Source organism: Artemia franciscana, chromosome 17 (genome assembly GCF_032884065.1).
Source record: "Artemia franciscana chromosome 17, ASM3288406v1, whole genome shotgun sequence".
NCBI lineage: Eukaryota > Metazoa > Arthropoda > Branchiopoda > Anostraca > Artemiidae > Artemia > Artemia franciscana.
Genome location: NC_088879.1, coordinates 17,130,095 through 17,143,645, shown reverse-complemented (window position 1 = coordinate 17,143,645; position 13,551 = coordinate 17,130,095). Strand labels below are relative to the sequence as shown.

Genomic DNA, 13,551 nt, shown 5'->3' with positions numbered 1-13,551 from the left:
TAATTTAATCACACCAACAGCTTTTAATTGTTTTAAAAAGTAGAATTGTGGCAAAGAGTCAAACTTTAGCGTAAAGAGGGAGACGTTGAAGAGGGGACAACCCATTTCATATACGGAGTAATTTCTGTTCGTTTTAATGTCACTCCTTACTTACAGTTAAAAAAAACTAGTTTTTTTTTCATTTAATAACAGTCTAATGCGATCATTCACCTTCGCAGTATGCTTCGTAGCATTGTTCATCAATGTGGAAAATTGTGTCACTCTTCAGTTCTGTAGTCACGGCAATGGAATCATATGAATAAGAAGTCTGATTTCTCAGATAGCTCATTTAACTCTAATGACAAAATTTGAGATAGTTTTATGCATGAACAAAATTAATATAGATTAAGAAACTGCATTGAAACATAATTACATCTCTAGCGTAGGGGTTAAACGAAATCTGTTTTAAGATCTGTGAATTATTAAAATAGTGAATATGGTTTTAGCATGATGCGTTATGTTCATGAAATGGATTGATTAGATGCGACTGCTTTATTGATAATTAAATAAAAAAAACGAGTTTTTTTAACTGAAAGTAAGGAGCGACATTAAAACTTAAAACGCACAGAAATTACTTCGTATATGAAAGAGGCTGCTTCCTCATCAACGCCCCGCTCTTTACGCTAAAGTTTGACTCTTTCTCTTAATTCTTCTTTTTAAAACAGTAAAAAACTTTAGCGTAAAGAGCGGGGCGTTGATGAGGAAGCAGCCTCTTTCATATACGAAGTAATTTCTGTGCGTTTTAAGTTTTAATGTCGCTCCTTACTTTCAGTTAAAAAAACTCGTTTTTTTTATTTAATTTCTGAACGTTTTTGAATCAATGCATGTTTTGATTTTGGCTCTCCGCAGAGGAATAATCAAAACGAAATTTGCATATTTTTTTTTTTGGGGGGGGGGGGCTAATGGCTTTCTCATAATTTTGATCGAATCATTTTGAGAAAAAAAGAGCGGGGGCGAAGCCTAGTTGCCCTCCGATTTTTTGGTTAATTAAAAAGGCAACTAGAACTTTTAATTTTTTACGAATCTTTTTATTGGTAAAAGATTTACGTAACTTATAAATTAGCTTACGTAAAGAACTTTTGTATTCTCATGTTTTTATTACATATATGAGGGGATTCGCCCCATCGTCAGTACCTCGCTCTTTACACTAAAGCTTAAATGTTATCCCAATTCATTAAGAATGACCCCTGAATCACAAAAGCCGTAGAATAAATACTTGAAATTACTAAAAATACTTTAGCGTAAAGAGCTAGGTATCATAAGGAGGTGAGCCCCTTATATGGGTAATAATTTCTGTTTGTTTTAAGTTTTATTGCTGTTCCTTACTTCCAGCTGAAAAAGCTTTTTCACATTTATTTTTTAATTTTTTTTTAAAATAATGCTAGTAAATCCTGCTCTCCCTTCATGGAAGTTTTCTTCTCCCATGACAAATTCTCGATGGAAAGTTCCCCCAGCATATCCCCCTCTTCTCAACCCCTCCCCCCAACCAAAAAAATCCTCCTGAAAACGCCTGTATACTTCCCAATAACCATTACTATATGTAAGCACAGGTCAAAGTTTGTAACTTGTTGCCCCTCCCATGGGGACTGTGGGGGAGTAAGTCGTCCCCAAAGATATAGTTATAAGGTTTTTCGACTACGCTGAATAAAATGGCTATCTCAGAATTTTGATCCGTTGACTTTGGGAAAATAATTAGCGTGGGAGGGGGCCTAGGTGCCCTCCAATTTTTTTTGGTCACTTAAAAAGGGCACTAGAACTTTTCATTTCCGTTAGAATGAGCCCTCTTGCAACATTCTAGGACAACTGGGTCGATACGATCACCCCTGGGAAAAAAAAAAAAAAAAACAAAAAAACAAACAAACAAATAAACACGCATCCGTGATCTGCCTTCTGGCAAAAAATACAAAATTCCACATTTTTGTCGATAGGAGCTCGAAACTTCTACAATAGGGTTCTCTGATACGCTGAATCTGATGGTGTGATTTTCGTTAAGATTCTATGACTTTTAGGGGGTGTTTCCCCCTATTTTCTAAAATAACGCAAATTTTCTCAGGCTCGTAACTTTTGATGGGTAAGACTAAACTTGATGAAACTTATATATTCAAAATCAGCATTAAAATGCGATTCTTTTGATGTAGGTATTGGTATCAAAATTCCATTTTTTAGAGTTTTGGTTACTATTGAGCCGGGTCGCTCCTTACTACAGTTCGTTACCACGAACTGTTTGATTTAAACCTGTTACCTTTGCACAAATAAAGAACTGTGAATAGTTAAATATCAATATGTAGTCGACTGAAACTACACACCACGTTTAAATTATGTTTAAAGTATGTATATGAAAAGTATTCTTGAGTACCAATAAAATTATTTTTTCCCTTTTTAGTCTATTTGTAAAACATCATAAAAATAAATTATAAAGTACTTATGTATTAGTTGGAATACAGCAAAGAATAAACAGCGGAATTAGGCAACGGAGTCACTAAAACATGACTCTAGTAAAACAATTTTACAAAAGGATTAATTGTTTATGTTACAATTGTACAAGTCAGACAAAAAATTTCGACTTCTGGGGCTCAAAGCCGGTACACCCCCACCCGGATACTGCCTTGCTTACAAAAAGAACTAAATATAATAATATCCTTTCAAACGAGTTCTTAAACGTCTTTCTAAGATACGGCACGTCCCCAATAGTGGTGACAGATAAAAGAAGGAGAAAGGGAATTATAAAGGAGACAAATAACTGCTTCCCAAGCAATAAGTAGTTTCCCTTATATTTAAAGGCGGGAAGGGGGAGGGGATTATAACTCCTACTTATGGATTGCGTCTATGGAAATTCCAATGGAGCCGTTCCTATTACAGACACCCTTTTTGTGCGGTTTCACTTTTTTTTATTTTTATCAATTTAACTTCGCAATAAACTTATACCATCAAAATCAAACAAAATAACTGTTGCCTTTTTTTTAGTCAACTTCAAATAGCAACTCTTCCTTACTGGGAATTTTTTCACGTGCTTTTAGATTTTTGCTTACTATGGCCTAGAGTTTATTCTTTAGTAGGTTCCTAAGGACATTGCAACCATTATCTATTGTATCTATTAATTTTATAATTACTTTTATAATTGCAATTTCGCCCCTGCTCTCTGGCCCCAGATAGAGCACTAAGATAACTTCACAAAGGGCTGTGGTTTGGGCATAATTTTAATGTTATTCGCAAGTTTTACTATTATTTGGGAAATGAATTTAGAATATTTTCAGAGGACTTTAATATCTGCTTCAAACATCGATTTTTACATTACTAAAAAGCAAAATACTTAAAATATTGATTTTTAAAATATTTAATATGATAAAAATAACCTTTAATGTTGTAGTTACACAACAGTTACACAACTAAGGGATTCCCAAAATATCGTCGATTTTGGTACTTTTCATTACTTTTTTCAGTCATTTCTCATCAAGCATTTAGTCCCAACTTGCAGAAAATAAAACCAATAAAAAGGAAAACTAAGCAGTTTATTTATCATCTAGGGATATAATCCATGAATTGCGGGACCAGGGGGTCCAAACTGTGCCTTTTTTCTCGTCATCTGGTTCCTTCTTCTGTCGAAAAATATTTGCTTTTTATTCTTTGAATTAAGCATCGATGTAAATAATTTTTCAAATCTGCTGGACTACACTATGAAATGACTATACATAAGCCATTATAATCCTGAAAAGCTGGTTCATTTTAACAGAAAGTAAGGAGCGACATTAAAACTTAAAATTAGCAGAAATTATTCCGTATATAAAAGGGGCTGTCCCCTCCTCAACCCCTCACTCTTTACGCTAATGGTTGACTGCGTCACAATTCTACTTTGTGACGAGGTATGAAGAGCCAAGAGCCAAGACCTCATATGGTATGAGCTCTAGCAAAATTCTAAGAATCAATAGATTGCTTTAAAAGGAAAATCAGCGGCTTAATGCCGGTCGGGATTTAAAATAAGAGCTCTGAGTCACGAGGTCCTTCTAAACATCAAAATTCATTAAGATCTTATCACCCACTCACAAGTTAAAAATACCTCAATTTTTCTAATTTTTCCTGTCCCTTCAGCCCCCCAGATGTTCAAATCGGGGAAAACGACTTTATCAAGTCAATTTGTACAGCTCCCTGACACACCTACCAAATTTCATCGTCCTAGCACGTCCAGAAGCACCAAACTCGCTAAAGCACTAAACCCAACCATCTAACTCCCCCAAAGAGAGCAGATCCAGTCCGGTTACATCACTCATGTATCTACAACATTTATAAGCATTTTCCAAGATTTCTGGTTTCCCCCTCAAGCTCCCCCCAATGTCAACAGATCTGGTCGGGATTTGAAATAAGAGCTCTGAGACATAAGTTCCTTCTAAAAATCAAATTTCATTACCATCTGGTCACCCGGATGTTAAAATACCTCAATTACCTCAAATACCACAAGTTAAAAATACCTCAATTTTTCTAAATTTTTCAAATTAACAACTTCCAGCTCCCCAAAAAAGAAAGGATCCGTTCCGGTTATCTCAATCCCGTATCTAGGACTTGTGCTTATTTTTCCCACCAAGTTTCATCCCGATCCCTCCACTCTAAGTATTTTCCAAGAGTTTAGGTTCCGCCCCCCTAACATTTCCTTCACCGGATAAGGTTGAAATTTAATATAAGAACCCTGAGACATGATATCCTTTTAAACATCAAATTTAATTCAGATCCGATCACTCCTTCGTAAGTTAAAAATACCTCATTTTTCTTATTTTTCAGAATTAACACTCCCCCCACTCCCCCAAAGAGAGCAGATCCATCCTGGTTATGTCAATCACGTATCTAGGACTTGCGCTAATTTTTACCATCAAGTTTCATTCCGATCCCTCCACTCTAAGCGTTTTCCAAGATTTTGGGTTCCCCCCTCAATTCCTCCCAATGTCACCGGATCCAGTCAGAATTAAAAAAGAGCTATGAGACACGATATTCTTCCAAACTTCAAATTTCATTAAGATCCAATCACCCCTTTGTAAGTTAAAAATACCTCATTTTTCTAATTTGTTTAGAATTATCCCCCCCCCCAACTCTCCTAAAAAGAGCGGATCCGTTCCAGTTATGTCAATCGCGTATCTATGACTTGTGCTTATTTTTTCCTCCAAGTTTCATCCCGATCCCTCCACTCTAAGCGTTTTCCAAGATTTTAGGTTCCCCCATCAATTCCTCCCAATGTCACCAGATCCAGTCAGGATTTGAAATAAGAGCTCTGAGGCACGATATCCTTTCAAACTTCAAATTTCATTAAGATCCCATCACCTATTCGTAAGTTAAAAATACTTCATTTTTTCGATTTTTTCGAATTAACCGGCCCCCACTCCTCCCCAGATGGTCAAATCAGGAAAACGACTATGTCTAATTTAATCTGGTCTGGTCCCTGATACGCCTGCCAAGTTTCATCGTCCTAACTTGCCTGAAAGTGCCTGAAGAAGCAAAACCGGGACAGACAGACAGACATACAGACAGACAGACTGACAGAATTTGCGATCGCTATACGTCACTTGGCTAATACCAAGTGCCATAAAAATTTTAGTGTAAAAAGCGAAGCGGTGAGAAGGAACAACCCCTTTCATATACAGAATAATTTCTGTTCGTTTTCGGTTTTAGTGTCGCTCCTTATTTTTAGTTAAAGAAAATGTTTTTTTCTATATTTAATTCCTGAACGTTTGTCAACTAATGGAGGTTCGAATTTGGCTAATCATGCATAAAAAAATTAAAGAGATTTTCATATTAATGTTGGCAGATTTATTCTGTATATAAAGGGTTGCTCCCTCCTCAATTCCTAACTCTAATCTAAAGCTGTTAGCACTTTTATAAAAGCTTCCTGTTCTAATTAAAAGACCCCGTGTTTCAGTAGACACTCTAAAAATATTAGGACAAATGATCAAACTTTAGCGTAAAGAGCAGCGTACTGAGGAGGGGGCAACCCTTCATATATGGAATAATTTCTGTTCATTTTTCAAATAATGCCGGTAAATCTGGCTAACCCTCTATGAAACATACCCCTCCCCCTCACAGAAAACTATTCAGTGGGAATTTCATCCAGCGTAAAGTGCACCCCCAGTCAAATTCCCTCCAGACAGTTCCATCCTTACTGAAAATCCCCCTCCCTGTAAAAATCCTTGTGGGAGATTCAGCTTCAGAAATCAAAACACGCAGAAAAAACCCCTCGACAATTCCCAAGGAACATCTCCAAACGAAAAATTTGGTAAAGAGAATGTAAGATAGTTAAAAATTTCGTATAGTAATTCTGTCAGATTCCCCCACCAAGTGTTACCTTTCTTCAGGAATATTCAGCCCCAAGCCAGTGTAACCTTTCTTCAGGAACATTCACCCCCCCAGGAAGATTCTCCCTATAGAAATCCACCCCAACCATAAACCATCCCCCCAAAAAGTATTTTATATTTTCCAACCACAAATTCCATAAGTAAACAATGGGCGAATTTCATAGCTTACAGGCCTCTCCCCATCGACTATGGGGGTCATTTTACACCGAACGACATAATTATTTGATTTTTCAACTATACTGAACAAAACGGCTATCACGAAATTTTGTTCAGATAATTTTTGAAAAATGGGCATGGGAGAGAAGGGCCAAATGCCCTCAATCTCTCAGATCAGCTAAAAAGAGTTTGAATGCACCCTGTCCCGATCTTATCGTACCACTATCTCGATACTATCACCCCTTGAAAAAGATAAAAAAATAAACACGTTTATTACCTTCTGACGGCACTGTGGATAGAGCCTGGCCCAAAGACTAATGGTCCAAAGGTTGCTAGCATAGGTTGGCCCTATGACAGGTTTAAAGCAGAGCGTTTGCATTACACTTTTTATTATTGAAGTTGTAGGCTAGAACTAGTATAAGCAGGGGCACCAGAAGCAGTTTGTCTAATACCAACCCAAATAGAAATTGGCACGTTTTCAAAAAAGCCTTTATTTTGAGTTTTCAATAAAGTTTTACTATACTAGACTAATTTGTACCAGAAGCAATTATTGAGTTTGGAAAGAACATAAAAAAGGCAATAATGATGTACTCACTTCTACCTAGCTATGTTATAGGAACCCATCCAAGCAAGATCATGTGGTTGGAGCTGGTCATATTAGAGCTAAGTGCTGACACTTGTCTAATTTTAACCTGCCTAAAAAGTGTTTCAGGTAAGATTATTCTTCATGGACAACAGACTATCGTTTGTAATTAAATAAAAAGGAATCCTCGTTTTAAACTGAATTTACAAATGAAATATTCACCACTTCTTCGATTGAAGGAATATTCAGTTTACTTTTAATTCAAACTGAGTAGAAAGGTTTGTTTATCTGTTTGGTGTTTTCCATTTAAAATAGATAAAGCCTTCCTGTTTATACACTCGAAAAGGAATTTGGCATCGATATTCCTTTTAGATAGAAATCTAAAATACCTTTTTAGAATAAAATACCCACCGCTTTAAAGAGGCAAGTTTTACAGGAAAAATTCAAGAGAATAACATTCAGTCTAATATGAAAGCTAAAACTTACACAGATACATCGATTGCAGATTTTCGCTAGGCAAAAATTTACCAGCTTGTGTTAAAACCATAGACAACAATAAAAATAGAAGCCGCAAACTAAAATTTCGCTGGCAGATTTGGCTGTTAAACCACAGTCATGCTATAAAATGAGAATGGAATTATCGTCATGGAATAAATTACATCAAAATCAAAAGTCTGTTACTACTCCTTCTTCTACCTTATTGTTAGAAGTCACCTTCGATAAGATATTTTTATGGCTTTTGTAGATTCATACAATAAATTACGACTGAACTATTCACATAATATTGACGTCAGGTGGAAGTATCATATTACCCCCCCCCCCCCAAATAAAAAAAAATTAAGATTTGACTTCAAAATCAGGGAATGCAAGGATTTGTAGTAATTATATTGATTTTAAAAATAGATGTAAAATCTTAAGCCAAAAATTGATATCAAGAGGTTTTTCTGCAAATAAATTAACTTGGCAATTTAAAAAATTTAGTTTTCATTATAACGAACTTTTAAATAAATATCAAAAGAATTATCTAGAAATAATTAAAGAAATTTTCAAAGCAATAATCGTTCCCATTTTACGTTGCAGCAAGCATTCAATCACAAATAATATGCACCAGCGCAAGACAAGCAATAAAACAACATTGATTTCTAAGCTAAATTACATAAAAAAAAACTAGTTTTTTTTAACTGAAAGTAAGGAGCGACATTAAAACTTAAAACGAACAGAAATTACTCCGTATATGAAATGAGTTGTCCCCTCCGCAATCCCTCGCTCTTTATGCTAAAGTTTTTAATTGTTTTAAGAAGCAGAATTGTGGCAAAGAGTCAAACTTTAGCGTAAAGACCGAGGGATTGCGGAGGGGACAACCCATTTCATATACCGAGTAATTTCTGTCCGTTTTAAGTTTCAATATCGCTCCTTACTTTCAGTTTAAAAAACTAGTTTTTTTATTTAATTTCTGAACGTTTTTGAATTAATGCATTTTTGATTTTGGCCCTCCGCACATTAATTAGTAAAATGAAATTTACATATTAATTTTTTTCTGACTAAACGGCTTTCACTTAGTTTTGATCAGACGATTTTGAGAAATAAGGGGTGGGGAAGGAGGCCTAGTTGCCCTCCAATTTTTCGGTTACTTAAAAAGGCAACTAGAACTTTTAATTTTTAACGAAAGTTTTTATTACTAAAAAATATACGTAACTTAAGAATTAACTTACGTAACAAACTTTTATGCTCTTATATTTTTTATTATGTATATGAGGGGGTTTGTCCCCTCGTTAATACCTCGCCTTTTACACTAAATCTTAAGTTTTGTTCCAATTCTTAAAGAATGAACCCTGAATCAGAAAGGCCGTGGAATAAATAGTTGAAATTACTAAAAACACTTAGCATAAAGAGCAAGGTATTTATCTCCTCCTAAATACCTCGCTCTTTATGCTAAAGTATTCTTTAAACCCCTTATATGCGTAATAATCTCTGTTAGTTTTAAGTTTTAATGCTACTCTTTACTTTCAGTTGAAAAACTTTTTCGTGTTTATATTTTCATTGTTTTTTTTTATAGTAATGCTAGAAAATCCAGCGCCCTTTTCATTGAATATCTCTTCCCCCATGACATGTTCCTCCAAGAGAAGATCCACCCACATAGCCTCCTCCCCTCAACCCCGCCCCAAACCAAAAATATCCCCCTGAAAACGTCCGTACACTTCCCAATCACCATTAGTGTATGTAAACACTGGACAAAGTTTGTAACTTGCAGCCCCTCCCCCAAAGACTGTGGGGGAATGAGTCATTCCAAAGACATAGTTAATACGGTTTTCGACTATGCGGAACAAAATGGCTATCTCAAAATTTGGATCCGTTGACTTTGGGAAAAAAATGAGCGTGGGAGGGGGCCTAGGTGCCCTCCAATTTTTTGGTCACTTAAAAAGGGTGCTAGAACTTTTCATTTCCGTTAGAATGAGGCCTCTTGCGAGATTTTAGGACCACTTGGTCGATACGATGACCCCTGGGAAAAAAAAAAAAAAAAAACAAACACGCACCCGTGATCTGTCTTCTGGCAAAAAATACGAAATTCCACATTTTTGTAGAAAGGAGCTTGAAATTTTTGCTATAGGGTTCTTTTATAAGCTGAACATAACGGTGTGATTTTCGTTAAGATTCTATGACTTTTAGGGGGTGTTTCCCCCAATTTTCCAAAATAAGGCAAACTTTCTCAGGCTCGTAACTTTTGATGACAAAGATTAAATTTGACGAAACTTATATATCTAGAATCGGCATGAAAATTTGATTCTTTTGATGTATCTTTTAGCATCAAAATTCCGTTTTTTAGAGTTTCGTTTACTATTGAGCCGGGTCGCTCCTTACTACAGTTCGTTACCACGAACTGTTCGAAAAGAAAATAATTCGGTATTTCGGGGCTTCTGACATTATTACTCCTTTGTGGAAGTTAGGCTCAAAATTGGAAAAGGATTATATTTTTTCTCTGGGCCCCTTCCACCTCTTAGTTCGTTTATTTTCCCGTTAGTTTTCACCAGTTTTTGCTTTATAGTTGTGTTATCTCTTAGCAGTTCTTTCGTTAGTTGAGTTATGGTTGTGGTATATATGTTTTATCGCTCGTATAGTTGTGCTATTTTCAAATTATACTCCATAATAGAGAGGCCCCGAACACCCAGATTTGTATATTAAGCTCTGAATTTGACGTTTTTTCTAACGTGACCAGATTCGTCCTGCGCCCTTTTCATTGAATTTTTCTTCCCCCATGACATATTTCTCCAGGGAAAGATCCTCCCACATAGCCCCCTCCCCTCAAACCTATCCCCAAAACCAAAAGCATCCCCCGAAAACGTCTGTACACTTCCCAATAACCATTATTATATTTAAACACTGGTTGAAGTTTGTAACTTGCAGCCCCTCCCCCAGGGACTGTGGGGGAGTAAGTCATCCCCAAAGACATAGTTATTATGGTTTTCGACTATGCTGAACAAAATGGCTATCTTAAAATTTTGATCCGTTGACTTTGGGGAAAAAATGAGCGTGGGAGGGGGCCTAGATGCCCTCCAATTTTTTTGGTCACTTAAAAAGGGCACTAGAACTTTTCATTTCCGTTAGAATGAGCCCTCTTGCGACATTCTAGGACCACTTGGTCGATACGATGACCCCTGGAGAAAAAAAAACAAAAACAAACAAATAAACACGCACCCGTGATTTGTCTTCTGGCAAAAAATACAAAATTCTACAGTAGGGTTCTCTGATACGCTGAATCTGATGGTGTCGTTTTCGTTAAGATCCTACAACTTTTAGGGGGTGTTTCCTCCTATTTTCCTAAATAAGGCAAATTTTCTCTCGCAACTTTTGATGGGTAAGACTAAACTTGATGAAACTTATATATTTAAAATCAGCAACAAAATGCGATTCTTTTGATGTAGCTATTGATATCAAAATTCAATTTTTTTGAGTTTTGGTTACTATTGAGCCGGATCGCTCCTTACTACAGTTCGTTACCACGAACTGTTTGATACATAGTTAATACAGAAGAAAGTGAGATTTACTTATTTTATTTATTCCATTCCAAAAAAAATTTTTTCCTTTTTATAGGAATAAATCCCAACGTTCCTCATCCCAACCTCCATCCAATCGTACCCCCTTCGTCCTACCAGCCTTCAGGGTCGCAGAAAGTTCGGAAGGTGCTCATTACATCAGAAATTGAGTTTTTAGTCATTTTTCCATAAATTCAAAGTGATTGGAGATAACCAGCCATGGGGGGAAGGTATTTTCTGCGGGAGGGTGTTTCGTGGGTGAAGGGAGGTAAACGCCTGAACCCGTTTTCACACGCACACCAACTTAGCCAACTTTACCAACTTTTATTATCTTATACCAACTTTTATACCAACCAATTATCTTTTATACCAACTTTTAAGTATCTTAGATGTAAAATGCTAGCAAAATGAATGAACTTATAGAGGCTTTGCGAGTACAGGTGCAAGAATAGGTTTAAAACTCTGCTGCTCTTCCCCATATTCTCTACATTGCACTCTTCAGGAAGATTCTTATAAACACCGATAAATCGAAAATCCCCACTCTACTTTATTCAGTTCCACAAAAAACCTACTGATATATCCAATTTGGACATGCAGGTCAAAGCTCATCATTAATCTTCATATAACGGATCCAACTATAGCTGTTGCTAAACGTATAGAAAAATACAATGAAAAGATTTCAAAACGTACTTGGCACTAACTCCTTCTGCACTAGTTACATTGTCATTGTTGTATAGTACCCTTTTGCTTTTTTATCTTTCTTTTTTGTTGTGCATCATTTTTTTTTTTTTTTTTTTTTTTTTTTTTTTTTTTTTTTTTTTTTTTTTTGTATGAGAACGGGTTTTCAATAAACAATAGTAAGAATAAGTGCTATGATAATTCAAACTTTAAACAACTAGAAATTAGGATTAACGAATAAATGAAACCAAAAACGAACAGAAATGAGATAAATAATCATAGAAACCATTATGACAGGTAGTAATATAGATGAATAAATTATCTAGATTCAAGTAAAAACTAAATAGAGTCAAAATTAAAAAGTCCAACTTTTCAAGTCAAACTTAAAACGAACAAAAATCGCTAAATCAGGAATTTAGCTACTGCCCCCTTCCCCTAACGAAAAAGGTCTAAGGCATATTGTGTCATTTGCGCTTTACTGAAAACATATTACATTCGATATATCTTATTATAATTGGAACATTGGAAAAAAATCAAAACTACCGATAAATTAAATCTAGAATTGCTGTATTTTCTGCTATTAGCATCATTATATACCAAATGTTCAGTTTGTTCTTATTAATCCTTTCCAACGACCATTCACGCTCTCATCAGATGGAAATTAGTTCATTATAATTCAAGGTTTCGCAATAACTGGTTAAGGATAAAGTGACGTGTAACCTTGACCTACATAAGAGGATTATCAAAAGAACTATTTGTGCATGAATAGTAGAAAAAATTGAACCAGCGTGATGCCAGGGAATTATAAAGGAGACAAATAACTGCTTCCCAAGCAATAAGTAGTTTCCCTTATATTTAAAGGCGGGAAGGGGGAGGGGATTATAACTCCTACTTATGGATTGCGTCTATGGAAATTCCAATGGAGCCGTTCCTATTGCAGACACCATTTTTGTGCGGTTTCACTTTTTTTATTTTTATCAATTTAACTTTGCAATAAACTTATACCATCAAAATCGAAACAGAATATTTTATTTCCAGTAGGATACTATTCCATAATTTCACTCCAACATATTTTATAGAAAAGCTGCTCTTTGCGTGTGACAAATATCTGACATAAGAGAAAAATGTGTAGATGACGACATTAGATAAGCATGATAATATAATGATAAATGAAAAACGACAAGTTGTTTTAGTCCTGTGGGTGTTATACTGTTACATAAATACAGCAGTTTGGAATTGGCAAGTTTGTCTTATTGTTATTAATTGAGATTTAAGAAAAATTTCTTTAGCAATAAGCTTATTAAAATAAATTGACTTTAAAGCTCTATTTTGTAAGGTTTGAATTGTCTTTAAATTATATAAATAAAAAAACTAGTTTTTTAACTAAAAGTAAGGAGCGATATTAAAACTTAAAAACGAACAGAAATTACTCCGTATATGAAATGGGTTGTCCCCTCCGCAATCCCTCGCTCTTTACGCTAAAGTTTTTAATTGTTTTAAAAAGTAGAACTGTGGCAAAGAGTCAAACTTTAGCGTAAAGAGCGAGGGATTGCAGAGGGGACAACTTATTTAATATACGGAATAATTTCTGTTCGTTTTAAGTTTTAATGTCACTCCTTACTTTCAGTTAAAAAAAACTAGTTTTTCTATTTAATTTCTGAACATTTTTGAATTAATGCATGTTTGATTTTGGCTCTCCTCACATAAAATATTAAAATGAAATTTGCATATT

General features: G+C 35.3%; 2 protein-coding genes across 3 annotated transcripts in view; one reads left to right on the top strand and one right to left on the bottom strand.

Moving 5' to 3' along the window:
* LOC136037936 (uncharacterized) overlaps positions 1-13,551 on the bottom strand; it is a 48,439-nt gene that overhangs the window by 9,489 nt on the left and 25,399 nt on the right. The gene's annotated exons all lie outside the window — the stretch shown is intronic.
* The window catches only part of LOC136037935 (uncharacterized), a 64,635-nt gene continuing 64,107 nt past the window's right edge, over positions 13,024-13,551 (top strand). The window contains exon 1 of the mRNA XM_065720802.1: positions 13,024-13,062. The gene's annotated coding sequence lies outside the window, so the exon portion shown is untranslated. The remainder of the gene's footprint in view (positions 13,063-13,551) is intronic.